Here is a 13,355-nt window from a genome sequence, read left to right on the forward strand (position 1 = left end):
TCCAGAATTGAATTTTTTTATAAACACGATTTCTGTGCGATGTTAAGAAAAATGCGAAACGAAACTCCCGAATTAAATTTAATTGCAAGAGACACTATTTAATAGCGAGTATGAAAAATGCGAAATAACACTCCTCTAATTGAATATTATTCCTATAAACACGACTTCTAAGCTATATTAAAAAAAACGAATCGACACTCCCGAATTCAATTTTTTTACAAGAAACACGATTTTTTTGTAAGAAAAATGCCAAATTGCACCCCTGAATTGAATTTTATTGCTATAAAAACGATTTCAGGGCGATGTAAGCATATTGCGAAAATACACGCCTGAATGGAATTTAATTAGTAAAGGCCTGGTTACACGGTACATTAGAATGTACAAGAATCTGTACATTATTCTGAATGGTTTTCTGAACAGATTCTTGTACATTCTCATGGACAAGATCCACGAGTAGGTGGTTACCTCAGAGTAAGGATGGGGGAGAGTGCGCTTTGGCTACTGCGCATGTAGTCAAGATCCCGCATATACAGCATATGCATCCCACACTTCCCACAATTCCTCCCACAAGGGATTCCCGCACTTCTTCCCACGATCACGTGGTAACCATGTTGACTACAAGAATCTGCCTCAGAGTAAGGATTGGGGTAGAGGGCGCTTTCAGGCTGCGCAGTAGCAGATTCTTGTAGTCAACATGGTTACCACGTGACGGTGGGAAGAAGTGCGGGAAATTTAAATCTACCGTAGCACGGGTGGCATGAAGTTACCGTATTACGGTAACACAATGAGGACTAAATGAATACAATCGGGCTCAATTACTTTTTAAAAAATCGAAAATAGTAACAAAGACTCTTAGAAAAAGTAATTAGTTGAATTATATCTACAATTAATTTACATTTTTCTCTCACATATGATTTAAATTTTCAACTACGAAATTTATGTCGTAAAGCTTTGCTTTTCTTTTGTATGGTTTCAGCATCTAAAATGGTCAACAATTAAATTTTTCAAAAGAATATCAGAAATAGCAAAGTCTAAATTCAAATTTTGCGTAAGATCCCCAACAACTACTTCAGTAAAATATACCTTTTTCTAAACTAGGGGCTTAATTTACGACTCGCACCTCATAAATTGCGTCAAGAATAGAACGTTCCAAGATTTGGCTGTATTTATAATATTAAACATGTAATTTATGTAATGATAGTAAAATTATTTCACCATGGAAAGTAAAAGAATGCATAGTTTTAAACTATTCCCACTATTACTAGTCTATAGTATTTGCATATCCACCAAAGCATTAAAATAATACATTTTTCAAGTTTAATACGATTCCTTCTGGACTAAACAATGCACTTGATGTTTTCCACTTTTATTTGGAGATAAATGCATATTTTAATGATAAACTTTTTTGATAAAACACATTTTGGTGCACTTGCTGGGCACGAAATATGCTCCTTTTACATTCCTCATCGATGATTTCCTTCTTCTTCACATGCAGGAAACCTAAAGAGACACTTTTTATAGTTAATACACGTCAGCCGTAAGAAATATCTAAGTAAAAGCCCATATTTTAAAGGAATGATAAAAGGTTAAAATATCCCCATTTCAAGGCGCGTCAAACATTCCAAACACACTACACACAAATTCAATTATAAAAGGAATACCGTTGAGGCTAGAAGGATACGGAAATTATATGAACACTGACACTATGAAGAATCAATCTAAAGAAATTATCAATGAAAATGAATTCCACTTCCTTTCGCGAAACATTGTTTACAACTCAATGCATAGCAAAACATTACCATGCTGACGCTACGGTATTTTAGAAATTAAGGGGAGAAAAGAATCTAAACGCCCCAGATATATTCAGTATAACAAATGAAATACATCGAGAAAGGAAATAATTATCATTCACTCTAAGATCACGGTTTTACTTTAAAAACTACTCACCTTGTCGGAAATTCGTATGTTTGTTTATCTTACGGCGATACGGTATCCAACGTTTCAACGTTTCAATGTCACGTGACACCATCTTGCCTGCGTGCGCAGTAGCCAAAGCGCACTCTCCCCATCCCTCTGAGCTTCCTTCCCACCGTCACGTGACACCATCTTGACTACATGCGCAGTAGCCAAAGCGCACTCTCCCCCATCCTTACTCTGAGGAATCTGCTACTGCGCAGCCTGAAAGCGCCCTCTACCCCAATCCTTACTCTGAGGTGGTTACACGGTACATTTTTTCGGACATTTTTTCGTACATTTTTTAATGCGCAACAAATTATTTCAACTTCAAATATAAACCAATGGGGAACATGCAAACTTTTTTACAAGTACTAGAATCCTTACCTCAAATGTACTTGCCGAAAATTTCGCGGATGAATAATGTTTTATAGCTGAGATATGAGTCTTTAAAAATAATCTTCATCGACTGTTTGAAAACACGTGACGGAGCGTGCGCGCGTTACATCACGGCCTGGAATCCACTGATGGCAGACTGAGGAAGTGGATAGAAAAACTGTCTATTTAGGGACTCAAACGCAAATTTGGCGAATATAATTGCTGCTTTAACTTCAAACATCGGATTGTGAATATATTGGGTTGCCAAGGCGTTGTTGAAATAAATAAAGGCGATTGTTTGGGGGGCTTTGGAAAGATTAAATTAAAATAAGTTGATTGCAGATTGTGATCTACGTTACATACCTACATCATTTGCTTAATGCAGTAAGTATATTGTAGCATGGACCTTCAATAGAAAAACGTGTGAAAACCATATAAATCGTGTATCCCATAAAACCATATAAAGTGCCCCGACGTCTAGTACCTCTATTTACTCGCCGGAGAAGTTTTTTGCTTGCGTTCGAAGGGACAAAAATAAGAGTAATGAGTGGTTGATGATGGACAGAATGGAGTCAAATACATTATCTATATTGTCAACGGGATATCCTCAACGTAAGTACACTATTAAATCAGGGTTACCGCAGGATTTTATCAAGTTACTTATTTCACTTTGTAAACAACTCTATAAATGTACCTATCATTCTACCCATTGTAGGATCAAATTATAAGGAAAGTGGCTGTTTACGAGAATAAATACTGATTACGTTTAAACCACGGAGAAAAATAAGGAATGTAATGGGCGGCCGGCCTCTCGTCGAAAGGAGCCCATAAAAAGGAATATTCACGAAGTGTCCTTCGCCTATATCGTTCAAATGTTGGATAGTAGTGTTCCATAATAAAAGCACATTTTCAAAATTTGTCGTGACCTTAAGCCTTGTGATATAAAAAACAGGACATAATAAAGGCAGTTGAATTTTAGTCTTGAAAGCGAGTGTGTCGTGATTTCCCTCCATCCTTCTCCTGTGAATCAGCGCACGCTACAGGAATAGACTAGAAATATGAGGCTTTTGGCAAGGTAAATTCAATATTTATTACTGCGATGCCCATAGCGTTCGCTGCATGTCAACGCAACACCTAAAATTTCGACTCGTTTTGCAGTCGGTCTTGATTCAAAAACAGGAACTCGAGTAAATACAGCGTAAATAGTACTTGAAACTTATTTCTTTGCCTATCACATGCTTTTTTATGACCTTTTAACGATCATTTGGATCTCATTCTTGGGCAATTCTCGCGGTTCATACATTCAGCGCCTTTCCATCTGATCCTTCCTTTTACCCATCCCCTTTTCTTCTGCTCAATTCTTTCGCTACCCATATTCAATCAGTGAGATATCCAAGTCAAGCAAGATTATATCAAATCCAAATAACTATCGGGGCCGTGCGTAAACAAAGAAGTCGCCTATACAAGCCAGATGAAATGAATGTGTCGTTTTCCTAGTCTGCCACCAGGTGACTCTGAGTTCAAATTGTATGATTGTCTGAACGAAATTAGAGCAGGCGTTCAGAAATTCATACATACTTACATTTTGCGTGGTTACACGGTGCATTTTCGCGTTCATTCTGAGATTCAGACATTCTCACATTTTCTTGTACATTCTCATGTACCGTGTAACCAGGCCTTAAAAAACGATTTCAGTGCGACATAATGCAAAATGACACTCCTGAATTTAATTTTGTTGCTATAAACACGATTTCAGTGTGATGTTAAAAAAATGAGAAACGTAAATTCCGAATTAAATTTTATTGCTATAAACACGATTTCATTGCGATGTAAGAAAAAATCCAAATGGCACACCTGAATTGCGTTTTATTGCTACAAACACGATTTCAGTGCGATGATAGAAAATGTACCGAAAAGATACTTCATAATTGTATTTTATTAATAGAAATTAGATTTATGAGCGATGTAAGATTAATGTGAAATCACACGGGAGGAATGAATTTTACTGCTATGAACAAGATTTCAATGCGAGTTAAGAAAAATGGGAAATGACAGTCAAGAATTCAATTTTATTGCTAGAAATACGATTTGAATGCCATGTGAGAATAATGCGAATTGTCACTCAAGAATTGAATTTTATTTCAACAAACACGATTTCTGTGCGATGATAAAAAAATGCGAATAAACACACTCTTGAATTGAATTGACCTGAATTGAATTTTATTGCAATTAGCACGACTTCAGTTTGATGTAACAAAAATTCCAAATGGCACTCCTGAATTGAATTTTAGTGTTTTGAACACGATTTCAGTGCGATGCAAGAAATGTGCGAAATTGCTCTCTAGAACTTAATTTAATTCCTATGAACAGGATTTCAGTGCGATATAAGAAAAATGCGAAAGACACTCCGGCATTGAATTCTATTGCTAGAAACTCGATTTGCGATGGTAAAGAAATGGGAAATGACAATCTTACATATAAAAATGAATCGCAAAATGTGTTGGTAAGCGCATAACTCAACAACGCCTGGACCAATTTGGCCAATTCTTTTTTTAAAATGTTCGTTGAAGTCCAAGGATGGTTCTTACGGCGAGAAAAAATCGAATAATTGCCGGGAAAACCCTAAAAACAGCCCTTTTCTTTTTCACATACAAACGTTTTCTAACTAAAACGTAGAATCAATTTGAGCTTTAATGCTATTATATAAAGTTCATATTAAATTACAAGCACTCACTGTTATCTAAGAAATGTAGGTGTGTTCCTAACGTCAAAAAGTAAATTTGCACTTTCTTACCGCTATACAAAGTTCAAATTCAATCATATCTATAAAAACAGTGTGCGTGTGTGCGTTGGAGCACAGAATACGTCGTTGGAGGATTTAATGTCGCGTTCCGAAACTAAAAAAAAGTGATCGCGGACCCGACCAAATTGAATAGTCACAAAATATAATAATAACAACTTGGTTGGATTCGCGATATTATTTCTTTTGTTTTACTTTCGGCAGGCGACAAAAAAATTAAACATTGGTATGCCTTTAAAGGATTTGACTTCAAGTCATATCAGATTAAAAAAAAAACAAATTAAAAAAACAACTGTCAATGTCGATTTGCCGCCTTTGCCGGTGTTGTTTTTCTTGGATTTTCTGTTATACTCTACTGAGTGTGCTTTTTTTTTGTTTGCAGTGTTTTGTTATCTACCTATCACACGCTCATCAAATACGAACATTGTTTTCTATAATCATATCTACATGCTTCCCATCAAACCCAATTGATTTGTGGATCAAGTACAAAGATTATATGTGTGATGATATTTTGTGTGAAATACGGAATAGAATGGGAAATCCAAATATGCAAATCAGTGAAGAAATTTACGACGAAGCATTGATTTCAATTGAAGACATGTGTTTGATGATGTCAAACAAACTATTAATTCAATTAGGCCTGGCCGCGCCCAATCGTCCAATGCATGAATCTTTTAACCAAGAGTTGCACCGAGAAAAACTGTATGATCTCAATACTTTGAAAGAATTAATTCAAACAAATCTTCCACTGTTGAATGAACAACAGAGGTATGTATTTGATACTCTTATGAAAGTAACAAATGATGAAACTGGGGGGATTTACTTCTTAGATGCACCTGGTGGTACAGGAAAAACTTTTTTGATTTCATTAATATTAGCAACAATTCGCTCACAAAATAAAATTGCACTTGCACTCGCTTCGTCGGGAATCGCAGCAACTTTGCTTGAAGGTGGTCGAACAGCCCATTTAGCACTAAAATTGCCATTAAATATGCAAAGCAATGAAACTCCAACCTGCAACATTTCGAAGAACTCTGCAATGGCAAAGGTTTTGCAGCAATGTCAATTGATCATTTGGGATGAATGCACGATGGCACATAAAAAATTTTTGGAGGCTTTAGACAGAACCTTAAAAGATCTACGGAGCAATTAGAACCGATTTGGTGGTGCAATGATTTTATTAGCAGGAGATTTTCGTCAAACATTGCCAGTGATTCCACGATCAACGCCAGCTGATGAACTCAACGCATGTCTAAAGTCATCCAATTTGTGGAAATATGTCAAAGTACTTCATTTAAGCAAGAATATGCGTGTTGAGTTGCAAAATGACCAATCTGGAAACATATTCTCTAAACAACTCATTGACATTGGTAATGGCAATTTTCCTATTGACATGTTGACTGGATGCATTAACTTTCCTCAAAGTTTTTGTCATTTAACTCAATCAAAAGAAGAACTCATTCAGAAGGTATTTCCAGATGTTGCTCAAAATTACAGAAACCATGATTGGTTAAGCGAACGAGCTATATTGGCAGCCAAAAAAATTGATGTAAATGAATTAAATTTCAAAATTCAAGAACAAATTACAGGCGAATCGAGGATATATAAATCAGTTGATTCGGCAACTAACCAAGACGATGTAGTTAACTATCCACCGGAATTTTAAAACTCGCTGGATTTGCCAGGATTGCCACCTCACAATCTTCAATTAAAGGTTGGATCGGTAATTATAATGTTGCGAAATATCAACCAACCGCGCCTTTGCAACGGCACACGGTTAGCGATAAAAAAACTACTAAACAACGTGATAGAAGCAACTATATTGAAAGGAAAGTATAAAGGAGAAGATGTTCTCATACCGCGCATCCCAATGATTCCGACTGATGTGCCATTTGAGTTTAGACGGCTACAGTTTCCAGTGCGGCTTGCTTTTGCTATGACCATAAACAAGTCCCAGGGGCAATCATTAAGTGTTTGTGGTATTAATTTGGAAAACCCATGTTTCTCACATGGTCAATTGTATGTTGCCTGTTCCCGTATTGGAAAACCATCAGATTTGTTTGTCTATGCGCCAGGTAATCAAACAAAAAACATCGTTTATCACAAAGCACTACCATGAAAATAGAACTGATTTTTTTGTTAATAATTATGATTTACATGATTAAAATTACTTACTTTTAAATGCTTATAGTGTTTTATTTAATTATTTTTAATTCACACCGAATTATTACCAGGGTGACGGTTCTGTTCAGGATAATTTTTTGCAAAGAATATAAAAAAGGTAGGAACAAAACACTGCCACATTACAAATTTTTTTGACAGGACGAAGTCTGTCGGGTCAGCTAGTTCTTAATATAATTTTATTGCTGGAAATTCTATTTAAGTGCTACGTTAGAAAAATGTGAAATGAAACTCCAGAAATAAATATTATTACTGTAAAAACTATTGCGGGGCCTGTTAGGAAAAATTCGAAACGTCACTCCGGAATTGAATTTTGTTGCTAGTAACACGATTTTAGTGCGTAATAAGAAAAATTAGAAATGACAATACAGAATTGAATTTTATTTCCAGTAACCTAATTTCAGTGTGATGTAGAAAAAATTCGAAATGAAACTCCAGAATTGAATTGTATTGCTATAAACACTATTTCAGTACGTCGTAAGAAAAATGGGCAATGAAACTCCAAAATTGTTACTTATTCCTATGACCGCAATTTTAGTGCGACGAAAGAAAATACGAAATGACACTCCTGATTTGAATTTTATTGCTATAAACTCGATTTCAGTGCGATGTAAAAAAAATGCAAAACGACACTGAATTATATTTTACTAGCTGACCCGGCGAACTTCGTACCGCCTAACAATCAATGAACTCACAGTTTACTTACACCATTTATAAATCAAGAGCGGCTGTATCGTTTTTAATCATGTTTAATTTATTATAATAAAATAAGGATACAAATTCAATAAAACTACGTAAATGAGTACCAAAATTGCTTGTCAGAAAGACATTTTCTTTATTGAATATACATAGGGTGAATCGGAGCACGTTTACGCAGATTTTTTTCAACAAATTTTCTTACGTTTTAGCTTAAGAAATTTTGGGCATTGTGGTTTAATAAAGCAGTTCGTGAAATAAAAATTATACGCATTCGGTTGTTGGCTATTTGCGTTATTAGCTGTAAAAAAATGTTTTTAGGTCCAACTCTGTTGCATACACTTGGCCCATTCAGGGGGCAGGTTGACACGACCCCAGACCGACGCTTGACTGATGCTCAAAATCGTGCAAGAAAAGCCCCTATGAAGCAGCATTCGCATAAATGACTTAAGGCGCGCCAGTTTTAGTATCTCTGTTTGGAAAAAATGCACTGCGTAAACATACTGCATGCGTAAACGCACCACGGTGAGCCCTACACATTCGGGTTTAATGTCTTGCGTCAAGCACCTTCTGAGAAACAACAGTTCTTGTTTTGTTATCAGGCGCAAGATGAAGCGGATGAAGCTAAATAAATATAGCGAAGCAAAGCAGTGACGCAGCGAGGGGAGGTTTTGGGGGATAACCCCCCCCCCCCCCCCCCAAGAGCTTAAAGAATTTTTTTATGAAAGATTTTGTTATTAATATTGGGGAGACGGATGACTAACAAACAAAACATATTTAACTATTCACACAGCCACAAAACCCACTATTTTGAACCATTTATCTTAAAAAATGTCTGGGGGAAGTGCCCCCACACTTCCCGCTTACCTTAACGAGTTTTCTATACCCTACAGACCCGTGGTATTAGCTGCGCCCAAAACCCCCTATCCTAGCTACGCACTTGAAGCGAAGGAAGAAATACAGAGGATGGTTTATCGACTCGTGAACATAGCACGCTAATTTGACCATGAGAAAATCATGGGTTTTCATTAGCACATGAGCACAAACAACACAAAAACTGAAAGAATGACCATGCGATTTTTTAATCGTTATCACGAATGCAACACGAATTGTAAATTGAATACGTTTAAGCTCAAAAGGGCATATGAGTTGAGATCATGGAATCTACGGAATGAGGACTTCCTAACCTTTGAATTTTCCTTTGAGTAAAGTTGCGTGAATCACATTCATCACCAATTTTTTTAATGACCAAACACGTTCCGTTGGATAGTTATGGTTGGTTTAGGCTTCGAAATATCATGAGCACAGAAACTACATTTTTCTGTAAATCGTGCCTTGGTAAGCCAGGTACGTCCAAGGACTTAAAATATTCAGATAGATAGTTGGTGATTTCGTCTTCGTTTGTTACACATTTAAAAGATTCGAATCCATGCAGAGTACGAACTATTTGAATTTACCTCGTTTTAGTCATCCACATCTTCGTTCTTGCTCGCTAAATCAACCATCTTTGATTCTTTTGGTGATCAATCATATTCTGGAACTCTTTGTTGATGAGCTCAGCTTCCGCTAAAACTAATTTGCAATCATACCAAGGAAATGAGTTAAAACTACTCGATTCCTCGACAGGAACACGGACATTACCGTTTGTCAACAATTGCTTGGAGATTTGTTTACAAACACGGTAGTGAAGTGTCAACTCGAGCTGGGCCACGGCTGGGCTTACAATCAGCTCGAATTAAATTTTAAAAATGTAATTTCAATTTCATTATTATTTTGAATATATTTAGCAATTAAAATGTTATATTGTTACTAAATTCAGTTATAAAAGTGGTAAAAACAAAACAAATTATTAAATTTGTAGTTTTGACCGACTTATCAATTGTTGTGTTACTATAACTCCTAAAAGCATGTCCATAGGAAAGAGATGAATTTTTTTGTGAAATTATCCTTTTTTTAATGGCCTATATGTTAACCCCGCCTGAGACGAATCCAAAGAACCAAATCTCATTGAAATCGGTGCAGCCGTTCTCGAGTTATAAGTGTTCAAACTAACACGATTTTCGACTTTCTTTTATATATATAGATTGCCAGAAACACGATTTCAGTGCGATGAAAGAAAAATTCGAACTAACACTACAGAATTGACTGGCATTGCTATCGATAATATTTCAGTGCGATGTAAGGAAGATGCGAAATGACAATACGGAATGGAATTTTATTCCTAGAAACAAACGTCAGTGCGATGTAAATAAATTCGGAATGACACTCCGGAATTGAATATTACTGTTAGAAACACGTTTTCAATGCCATGTAGGAATAATGCGTAATAACACTCCGGGATTTACTTTTATTGCTATTAACATGATTTCAACGCGAGATAAGAAAAATGGGAAATGTCACTCTTTATTTGTCAAATTCACTCTAGAATTGAATTTTATTGATAGAAACGCGATTTCAGTGCGATGTAAGAAAAATGGAAAATGACAATCCAGAATTGAATTTTATTGCTAGAAACACGATTTCAGTGCGTTCTAAGTAATATGTGAAATGAAACTCGAGTATCAAATTTTATTTCTATAAGCAGAAAAATGCGATATGACACTCCTGAATAGTACTCGTATTATAATGCTTTTAATTTTATTATTTTATACCGATGTAAGAAATAATTTTAATACATTCCTAGAAACACAATATACGAAATATGTAAGGAAAATGCAAAATCACACTCCAGAATTGAAAGTTATATTTCGAAACAAAATTGCAGTGCGATGCATGAAAAATTCGAAATGACACTCCTGAATTGTATTATAATGCTTAAATACGATTTCAGTGCGATGTAAGATTAATGCGAAATGACACTCCGGCATTGAATTCTATTGCTAGAAACTCGATTTCATTGCGAAGGGATAGAAATGGGAATTGACACTTCTTAATATAATTTTATTGCTGGAAATTCTATTTAAGTGCTACGTTAGAAAAATGTGAAATGAAACTCCAGAAATAAATATTATTACTGTAATAACTATTGCGGGGCCTGTTAGGAAAAATTCGAAACGTCACTCCGGAATTGAATTTTGTTGCTAGTAACACGATTTTAGTGCGCAATAAGAAAAATTCGAAATGACAATGCAGAATTGAATTTTATTTCCAGTAACTTAATTTCAGTGTGACGTAGAAAAAATTCGAAAAGTAACTCCAGAATTTTAATTGTATTGCTATAAACACTATTTCAGTACGTCGTAAGAAAAATGGGAAATGAATCTCCAAAATTGTTACTTATTCCTATAACCGCAATTTTAGTGCGACGAAAGAAAAATACGAAATGACACTCCTGATTTGAATTATATTGCTATATACTCGATTTCAGTGCGATGTAAAAAAAAGCGAAACGACACTGAATTATATTTTATAGCTAGAAACACGATTTCAGTGCGATGAAAGAAAAATTCGAACTAACACTACAGAATTGACTGGCATTGCTATCGATAATATTTCAGTGCGATGTAAGGAAGATGCGAAATGACAATACGGAATGGAACTTAATTCTTAGATACACAATATCAGTACGATGTAAAAAAAATGCGAAATCACACTCCAGAATTAAAATTTATTCTTAGAAACACAATTTTAGTGCGACGCAAAAAAATGCGAAATGACACCCCATACATCAATTTTATTGCTAGAAACAAACTTCAGTCCGATGTAAATAAATTCGAAATGACACTCCGAAATTGAGTATTACTGATAGAAACACGATTTCAGTGCCATGTAGGAATAATGCGTAATATCAATCCGCGATTTATTTTTATTGCTATAAACATGATTTCAACGCGAGATAAGAAAAATGGGAAATGTCACTCTAGAATTGAATTTTATTGCTAGAAACGCGATATTTGTTTGACGTAAAAATAATGTAAAATGAGAATCTAGAATTGAACATTACTGCTAGAAACACGATTGCAGTGCGTTGTAAGAAAAATGCGAAATGACACTCAAGAATTGAATATTATTGCTAAAACACAATTTTATTGCGTCGCAAAAATACGAAATGACACCGCAGAATTCATTTTTGTTCGAAAATTTAATTTCATTGCGATGTAAGTAAAATTCGAAATGTCAATCCAGAATTGAATATTACTGCTGTTAACACGATTTCAGTGCGATGTAAGAAAAATTGAAAATGACAATCCATAATTGAATTTTATTGTTAGAAACACGATTTAGGTGCGTTGTAAGAAATATGTGAAATAAAACACAAGTATCAAATTTTATTTCTATAAGCAGAAAAATGCGATATGACACTCCTGAATAGTGTTATAATGCTTTTAATTTTTACTATTTTATACCGATGTAAGAAATAATTTTAATACGTTCCTAGAAACACAATATACGAAATATGTAAGAAAAATGCGAAATCACACTCCAGAATTGAATGCTATATCTCGAAACAAAATTGCAGTGCGATGCATGAAAAATTCGAAATGAAACTCCTGAATTGTATTATAATGCTTAAATACGATTTCAGTGCGATGTAAGAAAAATGCCGAATGACACAGGAGAATTGAATTTCATTCTATAAACACGATTTTATAACGATGTAAGAAATATGCGAAATGACACTCCTGAGTTGAATTAATGCTAGAAACAGGATTTCAGTGCGATTTAAGAAAAATGCGAAATGACACTGAATTATATTTTATTGCTAGAAACACGATTTCAGTGCGATGAAAGAAAAATTCGAACTAACACTACAGAATTGACTGGCATTGCTATCGATAATATTTCAGTGCGATGTAAGAAAGATGCGAAATGACAATACGGAATGGAAATTTATTCTTAGATACACAATATCAGTACGATGTAAAAAAAATGCGAAATCGCACCCCAGACATGAGTTTTATTCCTAGAAACAAACGTCAGTGCGATGTAAATAAATTCGGAATGACACTCCGGAATTGAATATTACTGTTAGAAACACGATTTCAGTGCCATGTAGGAATAATGCGTAATAACACTCCGGGATTTACTTTTATTGCTATTAACATGATTTCAACGCGAGATAAGAAAAATGGGAAATGTCACTCTAGAATTGAATTCTATTGATAGAAATGCGATTTCAGTGCGATGTAAGAAAAATGGAAAATGACAATCCAGAATTGAATTTTATTGCTAGAAACACGATTTCAGTGCGTTGTAAGTAATATGTGAAATGAAACTCAAGTATCAAATTTTATTTCTATAAGCAGAAAAATGCGATATGACACTCCTGAATAGTACTCGTATTATAATGCTTTTAAATTTACTATTTTATACCGATGTAAGAAATAATTTTAATACATTCCTAGAA

General features: G+C 34.9%; 1 long non-coding RNA gene across 1 annotated transcript; it reads right to left on the minus strand.

The window, feature by feature from the left end:
• Window positions 1-1,303: 1,303 nt before the first annotated feature.
• Window positions 1,304-2,154, minus strand: LOC124160700. The gene is made up of 2 exons (XR_006865226.1): window positions 1,948-2,154; window positions 1,304-1,500 (listed from the first exon to the last, which is right to left on the minus strand). It is a non-coding gene; the product is annotated as an uncharacterized LOC124160700 (long non-coding RNA).
• Window positions 2,155-13,355: the final 11,201 nt, after the last annotated feature.

The sequence above is a fragment of the Ischnura elegans genome, chromosome 6 (genome assembly GCF_921293095.1).
Source record: "Ischnura elegans chromosome 6, ioIscEleg1.1, whole genome shotgun sequence".
NCBI lineage: Eukaryota > Metazoa > Arthropoda > Insecta > Odonata > Coenagrionidae > Ischnura > Ischnura elegans.